The sequence below is a fragment of the Passer domesticus genome, chromosome 7 (genome assembly GCF_036417665.1).
Source record: "Passer domesticus isolate bPasDom1 chromosome 7, bPasDom1.hap1, whole genome shotgun sequence".
Classification (NCBI taxonomy): domain Eukaryota; kingdom Metazoa; phylum Chordata; class Aves; order Passeriformes; family Passeridae; genus Passer; species Passer domesticus.
Window position 1 is genome coordinate 6,577,952 of NC_087480.1, and position 16,173 is coordinate 6,594,124.

General features: G+C 50.0%; 1 protein-coding gene across 3 annotated transcripts in view; it reads right to left on the bottom strand.

The window, feature by feature from the left end:
• The window catches only part of FHL1 (four and a half LIM domains 1), a 28,947-nt gene extending 13,287 nt beyond the window's left edge, over positions 1-15,660 (bottom strand). Inside the window, exon 1 of one of the 3 annotated variants that reach the window (XM_064426630.1) lies at positions 15,554-15,660. The gene's annotated coding sequence lies outside the window, so the exon portion shown is untranslated. Of the gene's footprint in view, positions 1-15,394; positions 15,515-15,553 lie in introns of those variants that run through there. The other 2 variants (XM_064426629.1, XM_064426631.1) reach the window with 2 other exon arrangements.
• Positions 15,661-16,173: the final 513 nt, after the last annotated feature.

A 16,173-nucleotide genomic window follows, 5' to 3' on the forward strand; every position in this document is an offset into this window, starting at 1 on the left:
TAGCCAGATAACTTCGGACAATTCCCCTTTCCTTCCCAAGACTCTCCTCATCCACACAAGCCCAGGTGGTTACAGACAGCGGTGCTGCAGGTGCAGCACAAGTGCCAGGGAGAGACATCAGTGCCCCATGAAACGTGTCAAGGAGCAAACACCTCCAGGAAAGAGAGGGTGCCCCAGAATGGAGCTGTGCCAGCCCTGGTCTGTGCCCCAGGTCCCAGAGGGAAGGGTGCTACAAATACACCAGTGAGTGCACAGCAGGGCACAGCAGGTTTGGGATGTCATGTTTTTCACATTGAACCTGTCCTGTAGGTTTTCCAGGGAGCTGCCCTGGACACACTGATCCCACCCAACGGGTCTGACTGCAGAGCAGCATGGCTGGGGCATAGTGTCATCCACTGGGATAAACAAATGATTCACGTTGTGATTTCCAGAGGATTTTCTTGCTCTAAGAATCCTGCCAGAAAAGGTCTGGGTCTCTCAGCTTGCTCACACATCCTGCTGTCATTCAACAGGCAGGAACTCCTAAAGAGAGCTGTTCTAAGTCAGGCATTGATGAACTATTAGTCACCATCATCAAAGAAAGCAGCAGTAAATACCAGCAGCAGAGCACCTGTGCACCTCCTAAAGTAATGCTGTGCCTCCTGCTTCCATACATGCTGCTGGCAATGCACAGTGCACCTGCACAGAGGAGCATACTGCCATTCACCAGGCTCCCCAGAAAATGAGAGTCCCACATTGCTCCCTACCCTTCCTGTCCTGAGGGCAGATCAAATTTATTTTAAATTTTATTTTATATGTCTCAAGTTGCATGTGTGTGTCTTCCCACAGCAAAGCACTCCTACCCAACAGATCTCAGCTATAAACCTCCTTGGCTCTTCTAAGGCAGAAATAAAACAGTTTTTTAAAAAACAGGTATTTGTTTTAGTATGAAGACAAAGTTTGCAGCAAGACCACCAGTAATAGAGTTGGGTTTGAGAGGAAAGAAGACAGATACAGCTTTCTCCAAGGAAAAGATTTAGCAGCTGTAGCTGATCCATCAGGGAGGTAAGAGGCAGCAGTCCCCAGTGCCACAGAAGCACTGGACAGGTTTGGCACAAGGACTGATCCAGCTCTCCAAGCCCTCAGATCCAACACTCCTGCTCTCAGCCCTGGCAGCAGGCACTGCAGAGCAGAGTTTGCAGATCAGCCACAGAGCACTGCCAGGGGATGAGGATCCCTGTCCCCAGCCAGATACCCTGCATGACACACTCACTCCTGAACCAGAATGGGAATTTTCCACCTTGTCCTTTCAAATCTGGACAGTTTCTATGTGAAGTATCCCAAAAAATGCCCTGGAAGTCTCAAATCCAGCTCTGTGCACAAGGATATGCCTTGGCACCCCTGAAGCAACCCGCAGGCACTTACAGGAACACAAGGCAGAGACAGCTGGGATGTTCCCACATCCAGAGCAAAGCCAGCAAGGACACCACTGCAGGGACAGGGAACGAGCACCCCAGGCACCAGGTGAGCCCCTGGAGTTCCCAGGGAGCCAGCTCACAGGGACAGTAGAGAAGGAAAGTGGCAAGATGTGCCAAAGGCAGGATTCTTCCAGGCTGAGCTCCAGCTCACAGCTGGGTCACAGCTGGGTCACAACAGTGAGCTGAGCCCTTCAGTGCCAGGGAAAGTTTTTGGGCCAGCTCTGAAGGTAGGGGAACTGGGAATAGGTTTATAAGGAAGCAGATGCAGGGTGGGCAACATCCAGGAGCTCAGAGTGTGAGTAGAAACAAAAGGTGGAAAAGAAGACAGGATAAGAAGCGGGGGAAAGGGAAAAGGGTGTAGTAATAGGAAGGAATGGTCAAGAGATAACAGAGCTGGAAATAACCCATCTGAAAAAAAGCAAAACCAGGAAGAGATATAAACCAAGTCCTTCCCCATCTGTCTCCATCCACAGGCTGGACAGTTTCCAGGACTATTCCTGTGGCAGCTCCAAATTTATTTCCCTGCTGCCATCTGCTCTGTGGCTCCCTCCACACACACCCCCGACTGGCACTCCTTCCCTTCACCTGTTGCTGACATGGCAGACCTCTCACTGCTGCTGGGAGCCAAGTGACACTGAGGCACTGTATCTGTGCATAAATCAGGAGCTGCTTTGTAGTCCCAAAGCTTTGTTCAGCTCCTGTTCCCATGCTGGCTATGGCAGTGGGGTGGGATGCAGGCATCAAACAGCCCCATGGCAGCCCCAGGCTGCAGAGAACACTGGGGAGAGGAGAGGCTGCAGCAGCTCCTGGGCAGAGCTGGTTTTGAATAATAAAGTCAATTTCCTCCTATCCCTGCTCCTCTCTCTCCCATCACAGAGAAGATGCCAAGGCATCTTCCAGCACCAAGGATGCTGAGTGCCTGCTGTAGTCCCAACAGTTAGATTTAGACCTTCAGTGCAAACTCAAAAAGGAACAGCCTCAAAAGGCTGAAGATTTTTTAAAAATCTCTTAGAAAGACAGATGTCCTCATCTTTAAATGCACTTGCCTAAACGTGAGCTGTGTTTCTCTTCCCAGCTCTGTCTGCCAATCCTTCTGCTGTGAGTGTGGGGGCAGTGGGCTGGGGGGCTCAGCCACTGCCCACAGCCACTTCATGGGCTGCAAGGTGGAAACCACAGGTGTGAGTGTGTCCATGAAGGTCACACAACCCTGAGGGGAGACAAAGATTTCCTCTACTCCTCTTGGGAGACAGGGCCACACGTACTGCCAAGACTGGTCTGATTTAGAAACCTCATAGGAGCAGCAGGCTCATAACTCGGCTAAAAATCTTCAAATACTGCACTTACCTCTTCCTCCCCAGCAGCCCTACAAGTGTCACACACAGACCCAGCCAGCAGTGCTGTGACTCCCAGTCCCTTCTGCCAGGAGATGTGTCCTGGGAGGAGCCATGGGGCCAACCAGCTGCACCACACCTCAGTTTTTCCCCAGCCTGTTACCCCAAAGCTTCACACCTGGGGCAGTGGAGCTCCTTAGGGAGCTCCTTGGCCAACTTTAGGTCTTTCTTTGTTCAAGTTTAGTTGCACTCATGGGCAGGGGGAATGACCAGTGGAGTCAAAAGTGAGGTAGGTATTTGCCAGTCACAGCTTTCCCCTCGTGGCTTAGCCCAGGCTTCAGAGCTGAGAAAAGTAACTCAAGTCCCTGTCAAATAAATACCAGAGTGATCCAGCCAGGCAGCACAGCAGCCTTGCCCAGGACAGATGAGGTGTGAGGAACAGGCACAGCAATATAATCCTGCCATACCCACACAATAAATGCTCATCCTTCACCAAGCAGTGAGCGAGCCTTCACTGCAATAATATTTCAGTGTCCATCAGGCTCTCTGCACTTCCAGCAGCTCCCAGTTCCTTCTCATGGGCACAGCAGCTGGCTGGGCAGTGCTCTGCCTCAGTGAGGGTAAACAGCTCACTGTGGAGCTCATGGAAGGAACTTCAGCTACTGGTTTGCTTCACTGCTTGAAAGCTGGGTCATTCCTTGGACATCTACCCACTAGGAGTCAGAGCTTAGCAGCTGCCCAGACATCAGCTACGGCACACAGGCTCTCCAGCATCCCCTGACACCCTCCTGTGCTCCTCCAACAGGACCTGGCTGCAAGGAAGACTCACACAAGGTGGGTGCTGCAGGCTCTGCCCAAGCTCTTCCTCCAAAGCCTGGAATCCTTTCCATGTGATGTTTTCTAGCAAAACACCACGTTCCCAGGAAGCTGCTGGGCAGATGGTTCTGCAGACCTCCATCCCCTGCCCACACAGGAGAGGGGCCAAGCCAAATCCCCACACCAGCAGTGCTCTGTGGCACCAAGGAGCTTTGGTATCTCCCCTTACAGATCTTGATTTTCAGGGGAGGAGAAGAAAAGGCTGTTTGTGGATGGACTGTGATTCTGGCAAAACATTCTCCAGAAATTCAGCACGTGAGAGACACTGAGGATAGAAAACTTCAGCTCAGGTGGTCAGAGAAGGGCAAAGCAAAAGCCCTCAGGAAAGAGGTGCCTGGCTGGGGGGCAAGACAGGCCACTCTTGGATGAGGACGTGCCCTTCCAAGCATTGGCATGCCAGTTGGGAAGACTCCCTGGCATCCAGCACACCATCAAAGCACTGCCCAAACTTGGCACAGGCCACAGGGCCATGCCCTCAGCACTGATTTAGAGCTGACAGAGCCTGCACTGGCACATGCTTCAGCAGGAGGAGCAGCCCAACACCCTGGGCAGGACTGTCCCCTGGAGCAAGATCAACATTTGGCTGTCTGCACCCTCAGTTGTTAGCCAGAGCTGGTGGCTGAAAGGACCAGATCACCCCTGTTATGTGGCCATTTTAAAAATAACCTTTCCCAAAGCCCCACAGTGCATAACCCTGTGTCTGTCTCAGCTCCAGGAGCTGAAGGGATCAGCTTGCAGGGCTGATGGGTATTTTTGGGCACTCTGACTAATTGTCAGGACATATGCTAAGCATTCTTTACAAGGAAAAACAAAGCTGCAAAGTCTCCTCCAGCAAGGCCTAAGGGGTTGGATTAGTCACAAGAGTTATTTTCATAAAACTCCACTTTAGGAAGGTTTGATTTAACTTCCAGCTTCAGATAAGTGCAGTTTAAAATGGAAGAAGAGGTCAACTTCCTGGCACCCCAACACCCACCACAAAAGCCATTGCACACTGCACAACAAGGGCAGGAGAAGTGGAAACTCTTCACCCTGGAGTGGCTTCAGATTCACAAGTGTTTCTTGGGCACCACAGTGAGTATTTTGCCAGTTGTGTGTTGTGCCAGTGTCCCCCTTCCTCCCTCCCTCCTCTCTCAGGAGCTCCCAGCTCAGAGGTGCAGACTCCATGTCCTGCAGCCAAGGTGAAGTGCTCCTCAAAGGCCTCATCCCCTGAGAGGAGCAGACATCAGCCAGTCCTTGCAGGTTTATTCACCATTAAAAACACTTTGTTCTAGAAGCAGCCTGTTTGGAGGGGGTTTCCTTGCTGCAGTTCCTTGCTGCTTCTGTCACCAGCCTGAGCACCTCAGCAGCACTTCACCCACGAGCCAGCTTAAGGCAGCACTCCCAGCTCACTTTCTCTGCACTTGCTAAGACAGCAAATAAAGCACCTGTGTGCAACATCTCCACAACACCCTGGCACACACAAGCCAGAGCAGCCCATGTTTCCCCACCACGTTGCTCTCCCTTTCAGCCCAGAAGATCTTTGGGATGTTTGAAGCCCCCCTGCTCTCTCAGCCCATGGACTTGTGCTTTCCCCTTTCCCTGGCACATATCAAACCTTGCTCTTCTCACCCAGCAGACACACTGCACCAGCAGCACACGCATCTCAAGATGACAAGAGCTCTCTGAAGTCTCCACCAGTGCTCTCTGTGCATTTCCCCCTGAGCTGCAGAGCAATTTCCACTGAGGATAAGTGTTGTCAATTCAATTTCTAATAGCGGCATTAAAATGTATGAGCCATTTATCTGGAGTCAGGGATAACGTTTTCAAAGTGCCTGTGTGATAGAGGAATGTAAATCTCATTTTTCATAAAGTGATAAGGATCCTGAGTCCCTCTGGAAATATGTCAGATCAGAGCTGGGCAAGGACTACACAGCAAAGCTTTACCTGTGGGGCTGGTTATAAAACACAGGTTCAAATGTTTAAAAAAAGGAACAAATATCTTTAAATCTTTCATCAGGGTTAGGTTTCAATTTCAGCCAAAGCCAGAGAGTCCCAGCCCAGAATGGTTTTCAGAGCCCTGCCCTGGTTTGTGGTGTCCCAGCTGAGTGTCATTATCTGCAGGACAGAGGCTGTTTTGGAGAGGGAAGCAGGGGAATTCTCCTCTCCAACATACTCCCACTCTAGTTTTTTGGTTACCTAGCAAAATTTGAGTTCCTTTAGTGTCTTGGAAACGTTAAGATCAGTACTTGGTGGGAGACAGCTCTGGCCAAAGGAGGGTGGGGGGTGAGATGACTGAAACTGCTAAATTAAATAACTTCATTTCCCCCCTCCAGCAAGCAGGGCGTTCAGAGCCAAGGGAAGGCTCCAAGAGTCTCACAGCAGCTCTGCAGGCTACAGCACTTCTACCAGTGCTGACTCTGGAGCAACGGGCAAAGCCTGTGAGTGGGTACATTCATTAAACACAAGCTTCAGAAAAACAAAAGTGAGATACCTAAAAGAGTGTTTGATTTTAAACACAGAAATAAGCCAGCTGGAGCTGGTAAAAGTGCTTGTGTGTTTGATTAAGCCATCCCCTGCTCTGGGGCTGGATTCAGGCCCAAAAAGTTATTTTGTTTTGTTTCTCAAGTAGCAGAGAGACAATAAATTCAGGGACAAGGAGCAACACAGTCTGCAAAGGGAAGCAGCCCTTCTCAACACAATCAGTGCCAGCTCTGCAGCTACTGCCCCCAGCCAGCTGTTAGAGGATGGGCTCCGTGTGACAGAAAAGCAGTGCTAATTGCACACAAATGCCAGAGAAAACTGTCAAAAAGCTAAACCAGATGTGAAACAATGGTTTGCTTTCTTTGAAAACCAGCTTGTGCAACTGCATTTCATGAGAGCCCACAAGCACCACGTCCCTCTGGGAGTGCTGCAGGACAATGGGGAAAGGGTGAGGTTTCCAAATCATGGAGGGTTTTCCTGCAAGAGCAAGGGCTCTGCTTCCCTTTGGTAAAGTTTTACCCCTTGAGACAAACTCTCAGCTGTGCTAGAAGAAAGCCTGGTGGGAGCCTTGCCTGCTCTGTGCCAGGGCTAAGCAAGGTTAGGCTTGATCCTGGATCTGCAAGGAACAGCAGCAGGTTTAGTCACCCAGAGACAGCCAAAAGGCAAACACACCTTGATACCAAGGAGGGGAAACACTGGGGGAGGACACAGGGAAGACCTGCAGGGATGCCTGTCCTGCTCCCAAATGTTAACATCCACAGAAAAGAACTGACACAAAGGAACATCAGACAAGCAGCGTCTCATCTCCAAAGAGATGCTGAAAACAGAGGGTAAAATGCTGCACGTGGCATTTGTAAGTTCTAAGGTTTTTCAGCATCCAACTCAGGTCTGGGCAGTTTGGGGTCCCTGTGGCACGGGGCTGTGTTTGCAGCAGGGTCACACAAACTCAAACCCAGCCCCTGGCACAGCCCAGGCACACCAGAGCACTGCCCACCTTGCAGCTATAAAAGGTGAACTCGTGTCTGTCTCACCCAGATCTCACTCAGCTCTAAATCTCCACATGAAAATCACCTTCTTTCAAATCCCAGACTGCTGCAAGCACCAGGCTCTCCTGAAGCTGATGGCTGAATGCCCTGGTGGCACTGAGAGCTGCCTGACATGCTGAGGGGCTTGGTCATGTCACCAAAGCAGTACCCACATGGCTCCAGAAAGGAGCTGGAAAAATCCACCCACAGCCCTGGAAGGGACTTGCAAGAACACATAATTTACAGACCTCTCATGACTGTAAAATTATAATAAAAGACTTCCAAAATACAAAATAGCCCTGCTGAAACCGGACTCTTTTTATAGATGCAACCTCCATCCCTTGTTTCAGAAAGCTATGAAGTTAATTTAAAAAAAAAAATCATGTTTTTTCACCATGTGAGTAGGTTCACAGATCACTTTTCAGGGGCTCAGCTTTTGTTTGCATTTGTGCTGTTGATAATTGTTCCCTGTTTTCACTCACTGGTAATTATGTCCTAAAAGATTTGCTGAAAACCATCAGTGGCCTCTGGTAAGGAGCTCATGCATTGCTTCATCAGGACAGGTGATGTTCTCAGGTATTTCTACACAACTTCATGTATTTGATAATTCAGCAATGGGGAGCAAAACCCAAGCAGAGACCACTGCCAGAGGTTTGTCAGCCTCCCCCTGCAGCACCATGGTGCAGAGGGACAGGCACTATTTCCACTACAGACAGAACTTTGCAGTCAAAAGTTGTGCTTCTTCAGAAAATGCAAGTCCATGGAATGGAGTGCATCAGGAAATGTCTCTGTCCTGGCAGAGAAAGGTGCAGGGTGGTACAGGAGCCTTCCTGGGCTGCCAAGGGACTGAGGGCAGCACAGCCTCCTTACCCTGCCTCTCTCAGGCACAGCTGGCACTCCACCAGAGCCCCTCCATCATCCCAGAAATGACATCTCTGCTCCCATAGAGCCCTGGCAGCAGGTGACTCCAAAACCCCAGCTCTGACCTGCTGAAACTGGGGACACGTCAGGGCAAAATAATACCAGAGCCCAAACCTTCAATCTCCTGCCCCAGGTGTATTGCAGAAGAGGGTGAGGTTTTCCCAAGCCCTTGCCCCAGCCCCTGGAGCAGCAGCAGGGAGAGGCTTGGCCTGCCAGAACTCCTGCCTAACCAGATGCTCAGAACCAGCCCTCACCTACAAGTCAAGCACCTCAGTTGTTTGTGGAACTCAAGTTTCCCCACAGTCCCTTCACAGGGAGCAGTTTCCAGGACAGGGGAGAGGCAGAGAAGGCCACCTCTGCATCTCCTGAACCCACCCCCAAGGCTCTCCAGCCTTGTCCCACGAGGAATGTCACTGCCATGCTTCCAGGAACGGTGAAATCCCTGTCTCAGCAGCCAGCCTCACGCACCATCCCCTGCATTTACAAAAGCAGTGTGGCAGGGCAGCTCCCACAGCATCCGAGCGTCCCTGGAGCCGCCTCATTCCTGGCGCTGCTCCCCTTCCCCCGGCCGAGGCACCCCCGCCGCTCCAGGGATGAGCTCATCGCTATTTCAGGTTGGATTTGCACTTGGCAATCTCCCTGGTAACCAAAACAAGTCCCTCCTCGGTTTAGAGGAGATTTATTGCTTGTTTGGGTCAGTGTCTAGCAGAGCGCACGGAACGCAGGCTGGGGAAGGGCAGGGAGGACAGGAGATGCTCTCGGCAGAGCTCTGGGCTGTGAGCCCTGCAGAGCAAAGGAAAAGCTGCCTTCAGGTCACCCCAGCCATGTGGAACTCGGGAAAGGAGCTGTGGGACACAGCTTTCACTCGAACACACCACAGGTGAGCCTCCAGGGCAGCCCCTGCCAGCCCAAACCAGGGTTGCAGCCTCTCCTGCACATCAGTCACCACGGGGATGCTGTTTGCAATCCTCTCCAGCCAAAAATCAGCACATCTTTCCCCAAACAGGGATGGTGTGTCCCCCACCCACTGCAAGAAACCCATGCTACCACAGGGACAGATCCAGAGTGGCAGTTTCCAACCCTGGTTATAAATTATTAAGGTGATAATGGCACAAGAGAGAAGAGAATATTATGGCAAGGGGTGGGTGTCATAGTCTGGCATCTACCAAAGCAAATCCAGACAGAATTGAACAGATTTGCTTCTCTTCAATCCTGATCCCATCCTGGCCATTTCCAGAGGCAGCACAGAAATAAATTATACATCAAGTGCATTCAGCTGGCAGGCTGTGCCCTGGGGAGCATGACTGCCTTTCAATGGGCACAGCAAGGGCAGACAGGAAACTCTATTTGCTTGTGTTGAGTGAAAGACACAGCTCTGTGGATCTTTAATGTGAGATGAGACCAGAGAGGGGGAAATCCTTGCACCCTGGGCTATTCCTCAGTGCCTCTCCACAGTACTGTCAGAGGCAAGAGCACATCAGGACAGTGCTTGGACATCACCAGGGAATTTGTAAACGGAAGCAAAGCCACTCAGTCTCCAGATTACCATCTCAAATTACTCAATCCAGATGAGGACCACACACCTGTGTTCCAGAGCTGCTTTTTCTGTGTTTGCATTCCCTGAAACCACAGGCTGCCCTGTGGTTCATGCTGTACCAAAGAGGAGGACACAGTGCCAGGCCCCTGGAATGCTTTGGGATCCTGACACTGCCTCTGTGGGCTCTTGAACTGAGCAGGCATCAGTCAGAAACTCAAACTCATCCACTGCATGAGGTAAATCAAGCTAGAAAAATCTCTAGCACACAGCAAGGGCACAGTGAGTGCACCCAGCTGTCCCCAGGCAGTTTCCTGGGATGCTGCAGCCCTGGGGATGACATACCTCCCAGGAATTTTAAAGAGCTCTTTGCTATCTCAGTGCAATGAGATGAGGGGAAAACCAAGGGGCACAGAATGAGGTGCAAAAGGCTCAGGAGTCCAAAAACGAGACGATAAGACAGAAGCTGGAAAGGGAGGCAGGCAGTGCCTCAGAAGTGACTAATTCCAAACCTTTGCTCCAGTGTTTATTATAGAAAAGAACAGATAAGAAAGGCTGATGGTAACAACTGCCAGGGGCAGCCAGTCCCAAGGTAAACATGCAGCAAATGCCTTAGGAGCAGCCTGCCAAGTCCAGATGGTTCCCACATCTTGGGGCATTTCTTTAGAAAAAAGAACATAATTTTCTCCCACCCCAGCATCCTCCAGCAGTGGGGGGGGTTTAGGGTAGTGTCATAGTTAAGAGAATCTGTGGTCAGAGACCACTGGAAGCACATGAAAACTGAATATTCCCCTATGAAGGCTCTGAGGAAGAGCTGGGAGCCAAATCCCTGCAGGAAATTCAACTAACAACCACTGTGGGCTGCACCAGTCGTGGCTTTAGTGTGATGAACCATTTCTATTTTTCTTAGCACAAGAAGAAAGGCATGTCCAGCACTCTGGTTCATATGAGAGAGTTTTGGAGGACTGAGTGGATTTTTTTGCTCTGTCCAAGCAAAACAGCAAGAGCAATTCTTGCTCTGCCAGAAGCTCCTCTGCAGCTGAGAGCTGGTGTAGCACAAGAGCCCTCACACTCTGGGGCAGCTGCTGCAGTGCTGAAGGGACCTTGAAGCAGACTAGGTGGATTATAGATCCCTGACCCCACTGTGCCTCCCTGCAGGAGTCCCTTGCAATATGAAGCACACACAATTTCTTGTGAACAGGAGTTTTTAAACCCATCATTTCAGCAGACAGACACCACTGCAGCCAGCCAGTATTTGATTTGAAGCTCCCTCCTATATCAAAGCATCATAAAGCACCATAAATCTGTGAGGCAGATTTTAGCCTCCTCTTTTCCACTCTGCTCATTTCCCCTTTCCAGGGGTGGAAAGGGATTGGAAACAAGAAGGCCAAAAAGCTGCCCTGCAGTGATTCCCCCCAGCAGGAACAGTTTTCCCCTGTTCTCCATCAGCTGTCTGGGTGACAAGTGGCAATCTGCATTTGACCCCAGCAGATCACAAATGCAGCAGTGTCCCACCACCTTCAACCCAGCTCTGACCCTTGGCTGCCAGCTCTGCAGGAGGGATGCATCCAAACACCACCAGGCACTGGGGTCACCTCAAGGGACAGAAAGAGATGAGACATCTGTGGAATGAGTGGGTCTTCTGAAAACATCCAAAGTCAAGAGGGTTTGAATTTCTTATTTACAAAAATAATGCAACTCTGTAACGGCGTCCAAACCAAAATTGTAACTCTGCCTGAAAGTTTCCAGTCAGGCACACAGCAAAATAGCTGCCCTTCCACCCTGGATTGCAGCTCCAGGGGCTGCCAGGAACCCTGCCCTGGCTCTCCAACTTCTTCCAGGGAATTCTAGCTCAGCTTTTTTTTGAAAGAGTGCTTCCAGCCTTGTCTGTACCATTCCAGCATGGCTAGAAAGCAATCCTTGCCCTTCTTTGTTATTCTCCAAAGCCTTAAATGTAATTTTAGCCCTGCCTTGCCATAGGACACAGACCCTATTTCCCATCTATTGTGATGGAGATGAAAAAGCTGGAGAAGCAGAAGAGAGCATCCATCCATCCATCCATCCATCCATCCATCCATCCATCCATCCATCCATCTATCCCTTTGTCCCACCACCCTCTCTTGCTCTGGCAGCATTCCTGGCACTGCACATCCCTGAATCCCCCTGGAAGCACCAAGGGCCAGCTCCTGCCTCAGTGAGTGCTGCAGGGAGGGCAAGCACTGCCCCATCCAGGGATTTTCTGTGGCTTTCCAACAGCAGCTCAGAGCAGAGCAAAGCCTTTGCAGGAAGTACCCAGAGCAGCAAAATGAGCCATTTCTGGTAGGAGTTTTGCCTGCAGGGCTGGGGAGGTTTCACAGAGAGAAATGCTCATCACACACCAGCCTCAGCCTCCTGGCTCCAAGTCCTTCCTGCAGAAGCCAGCTGGGGTGATATTCCCAGATATTCTCTGGGCTGCTCAGCTACAGAAAGTCCCAGTTAAAGCACAGTGGGGAGAGGAACAAGCTGGGCTGTGTCCTGCCTCTGAAGCCCAGGGAAGCCCCAGTCCTTTGGTCCTGCACCCAGCCAAGTGCCTGCAAACAGGGTTTTAGTGGACTCAAGGACAAAAGGACTGAAGCCAGAATATATGACACAGTCCTTCCAAAACCACACTGCAGAAGTGGAAACATGCATTTATCTAAATAGCATTTAATTCTTTAGAGTCACAGTGTCTCAAGAGCCATCTGCTTAAAACTCCTCTCCAAACAGAGTATCTAAGTGAAATATGAGGTCTCTTTCTTCCTCCCACACTCCCTCTGCCAAAATCAGACACAAAATGACTGATCTCAGACATTTCTGCTTTGTTGCTTTCCCTGTCTGCATTTCTATAACAGAGAAATGAAATAAAAAGCTATCCCAATGAATCAAGCTATAGTATTTTGACTTACAATGTATTTTTTTTATGAAATCACAGGTCAGTTCTGGGAAGGTTTATTATATAGACATGATTTCCATGATCTTTTCAAGCAAAAGTGAGTCCACCCTGCTCAAGGTAAAGAATTGAATCTGAAATCTCAGCTTTGCTACCTTTGATGTCCTACCAGCAGGGCACAAGGTGACAGTGGCTGGGGACCACGAGGGTGACAGGCAGGCATGGACAGCTTGGCTCAGCTCTCCACACATCTGCACCTCTGTGTGACCCTGGGAGCCTGCCCATGGCTCTCCAGGGGGCTGCTCTGATTTAGGAGCAGTCAAATCAAAACCAATCTAAAGCCTGAGCAAACTTTGCACACTGCTGGTGGTGAGGCTTTCATTGCTGCTTTTAATGCCCCTGGGACTTCAGGGCTAAGCAGCACCACAAAAAGGGAAATGCTGAACACAAACTTGTGTGATCCTTGTCCCGTCAGCAAAGATCAGAGGAATTTTCCACCTTAACCCCACAATGCTTCCACTGGCTGGTGAATAAACTTAAAATAACATAATTCACCCAGGCTGCAGCTGAGGGGACAGTTTTACTCCTGGCTCACATCTGCGTCTCTGCTCCATTTTGTGAGCCTCACCTGCAGAGCTGTGTGCAGCCCTGGGGTCCAGCACAAGGAAAGACATGGAGAGAGTCCAGAGGAGAAAAGGATGGTGTGCTCTGAGGGATGGAGCATCTCTCCATGGGCTGAGAGAGCTGGGCTTGCTCAGCCTGGAGAAGGGAAGGCTCTGGGAAGGTTTTATTGCCATATTGTATTTCAGTACTTCAAAGGGGCTCACAAGGAAGATGGGAACAAACTTTTTATCAGGGCGTGCTACAACAGGACAAGGGCAAAGGTTTTAAACTGAAAGAGATTAGATTAAGATTAGATACAAGGAAGGAGATTTTTACAATGGAAAAACCGGTAAAGCACTGGCACAGGTTGCCCAGAGAGGTGGTAGATGCCCCATCCCTGGAAGTGCTCAGGGCCAGGCTGGACAGGGCTCTGAGCACCTGGCTAGTTGATGTCCCTGTGGACCAAATGACCTTTAAAGGTCCCTTCCAACCAAATTATACAGAAGGAAGTAAGCTGGTTCCTGGGGGCAAGGAGGTCAATTCCTTAAAGCTTTTGTTACATCCTAGTGCACTGGGTGTGCACTGCAAGCCACATTCACGAGATAAGGATTTAGATTTCAGAAGAAGGGCATCCTACAGCATCACTCCCCTGTCCACAGACATGAACCTGACTGGGCTCTCCCAGCTGCTTCCTACCACGTATCTGGATTTTCCATTCACAGTGCAGCTCCATGGAAAGGCTGCTTCCGAAGTAAAGGCCAGCCAAGACAGGCAGGAGAGTGTTTATTTCCAACTGTTTGAGTACCCTAAACATTGCCTCCTTTTGAACAGCTGCCACTGTTTACACCCAAGCAGAGAATGGTACCAGCACACAGGGAGACAAGGCATTGCTCACAGCAGGGAATAACTTCTGCTGGAATCAAGGACCCAATCCTCAAAACCTTCCCCAGCCAAAATTCCTCAGTGCACTTCAGAAACCAGCTGTAAAATCCCAGCCCTGAACTACTCAGTCCAAAATCTGAGCCACTGCCTTTCTGGAGTGGCTGCACTGAGGTCTGGAGAGGTTTTGGGTTTTGGCACTCGTGGTGCCAGCTCTGAAACACCTACCCACATTTTTCTTTTAGGTATTAGTCAAGAAGGAATTTTTATATACTGAGCTCCTTAAGGAAAAATTAGGAACTGGTTTGTATTCAAGAATGCTCTGTTTGGGAAAAAGAAAAGAAGAAAAGGGTGTTGTTACTGAAGTATGTGGGTGCTTTTATCATTACAAAAGAAAGTTGAAGTTCCAAAGCCATATTTGGTTGCTTGATCAGCTATTTGCTTTGTACATCATGGCTTAAGAATTTAATCAGTTTCCTTTCGGAAGTTTTTTTGTTGTTGTTTAAAAAAAAAAAAACTCTTCCTCTCAAAACAGGGTAAAAGGCTATTTGGTAGGTGGATTGTTCTTACAATTTTCCCCGTTCCACATGCTAGATTTCAGTGGTTTAAAAAATAGTCACATCCCATTCTCGACCACAGATGGGCTCCTGCTTACAGAACACAAACTGGCCTGGAGTCCCACGCATTAACTTATCTTTTCACCAATTACTAAAGAAAAGATTAATGACAGAAACACCCACCTTGCAAATACAACTTCACTCATGCAAGTGACTTCCCAAATCTATCTCAGTACAGGGGTGCAGCATTTGTACAAAGGTAAAGGTGTTTGCATTCACATGGGTGCAGCTGCAGGAACTCTGAGACTGCCTGATATTCCATAATACACAAAGAGGAAAGTGTGATGATAATTATTAAGTAAAATCTTGCATTCCCATATTCCCCAATTCTGTTACTGCCAGCCTGCTCCCAGGATTGCTCCTCACATCACCTGAGAGCCCACAAAACAGTCTCTGCTTTAGTTATTTCCTCCCCAGCTCTCATTAAAAGCCTCAAAGAAGCACATTTGATCACCTGCCCAGGAAAGCACAGAGCTGACAGCTCTCACACAGCTCAGCACCACTGCAAATGCTCCCTAAGCACCAGTGCCACTTGGAAGCAAAGAGAAAAGTTGTATTTATACCCCAGTGTTCAAAGCAACCGCCTCCCAGGAGGCAGTATGCAAATCAGGAAAAGAGGATGCAAGAAAAATCAGAAGCAAGAATGCAGATAAATCCCGTTTCCAAAACAAGCAGTTTCTGAGCTTAACTCAGCAAACTACAGAGAAACTGCCTGCTGAAGTGTGTTAGAAGTAACATTACACACCCACAGGCTTCCCACTCCCCATCCCTGCTCCCACAAACCCTTCTCCGGCAGAGCAGCCGCACGGCAGGGAAAAGACCAGCGCCAGCCCCGAAATCCAAGGATCTGCGAAGCGTGGGATGCCGGAGCGCTGCTGCCCTGCTGGGCGGGAGGATGCTGGAGAGGCACAGAGGGAGGCACAGGGGGGAACTTGTGCTTACGGGCTGCCGGAGCAGGGCAGGGATGGAGGACGCGGAGCGCCTTGGTCCGGGCAGCGCTGGGGCGGCCGGGGAGAGACGCGGCTCCCACGCTTATAGCACGGGGAAAAAAAAAAAAAAAAAAAAAAAAAAAGTTAGTCCAGCCCAGAGCACCGATGCTGGAGGTGGGGAGCTCCTCCCAGGGTCACTGCACCGTCCCCGGGGGGAAAACCTCAAGCAGCGAGGGCACTTTGCCAGCAGATGTTGCGAGCTCCCCGCAGCAGCGCAGCGCTGCCATGGGAACCACGGGATGCTGCAGGATGGGAACAGCCCCGCTGCCCCAAAAAGTGCCGGCGGCTGCACTCCCAGACAAGGGAAATGAGGCACAAAGTCTTTGCAGGAGGATGCCTCGCCTGCCCCGTCCAAGCAACCCTCTCTCAATGCTAAAGGCTTTCTTCAAGCTCAGTTAACACAGCACCTCCAGGTTCACAGACAGAGTTTGCAGGACACAAGATGAACAGCAGGGATGTATTTCAAGTGAGAAGTCTGAAGGGAGGAAGGGAATCCAGCTGAAGAGAGCACAGAAAAAATGCCAGAAGAGGAGCATTTTCTTCGAAGCAGATATGAAAAAGAATACTGTCAGG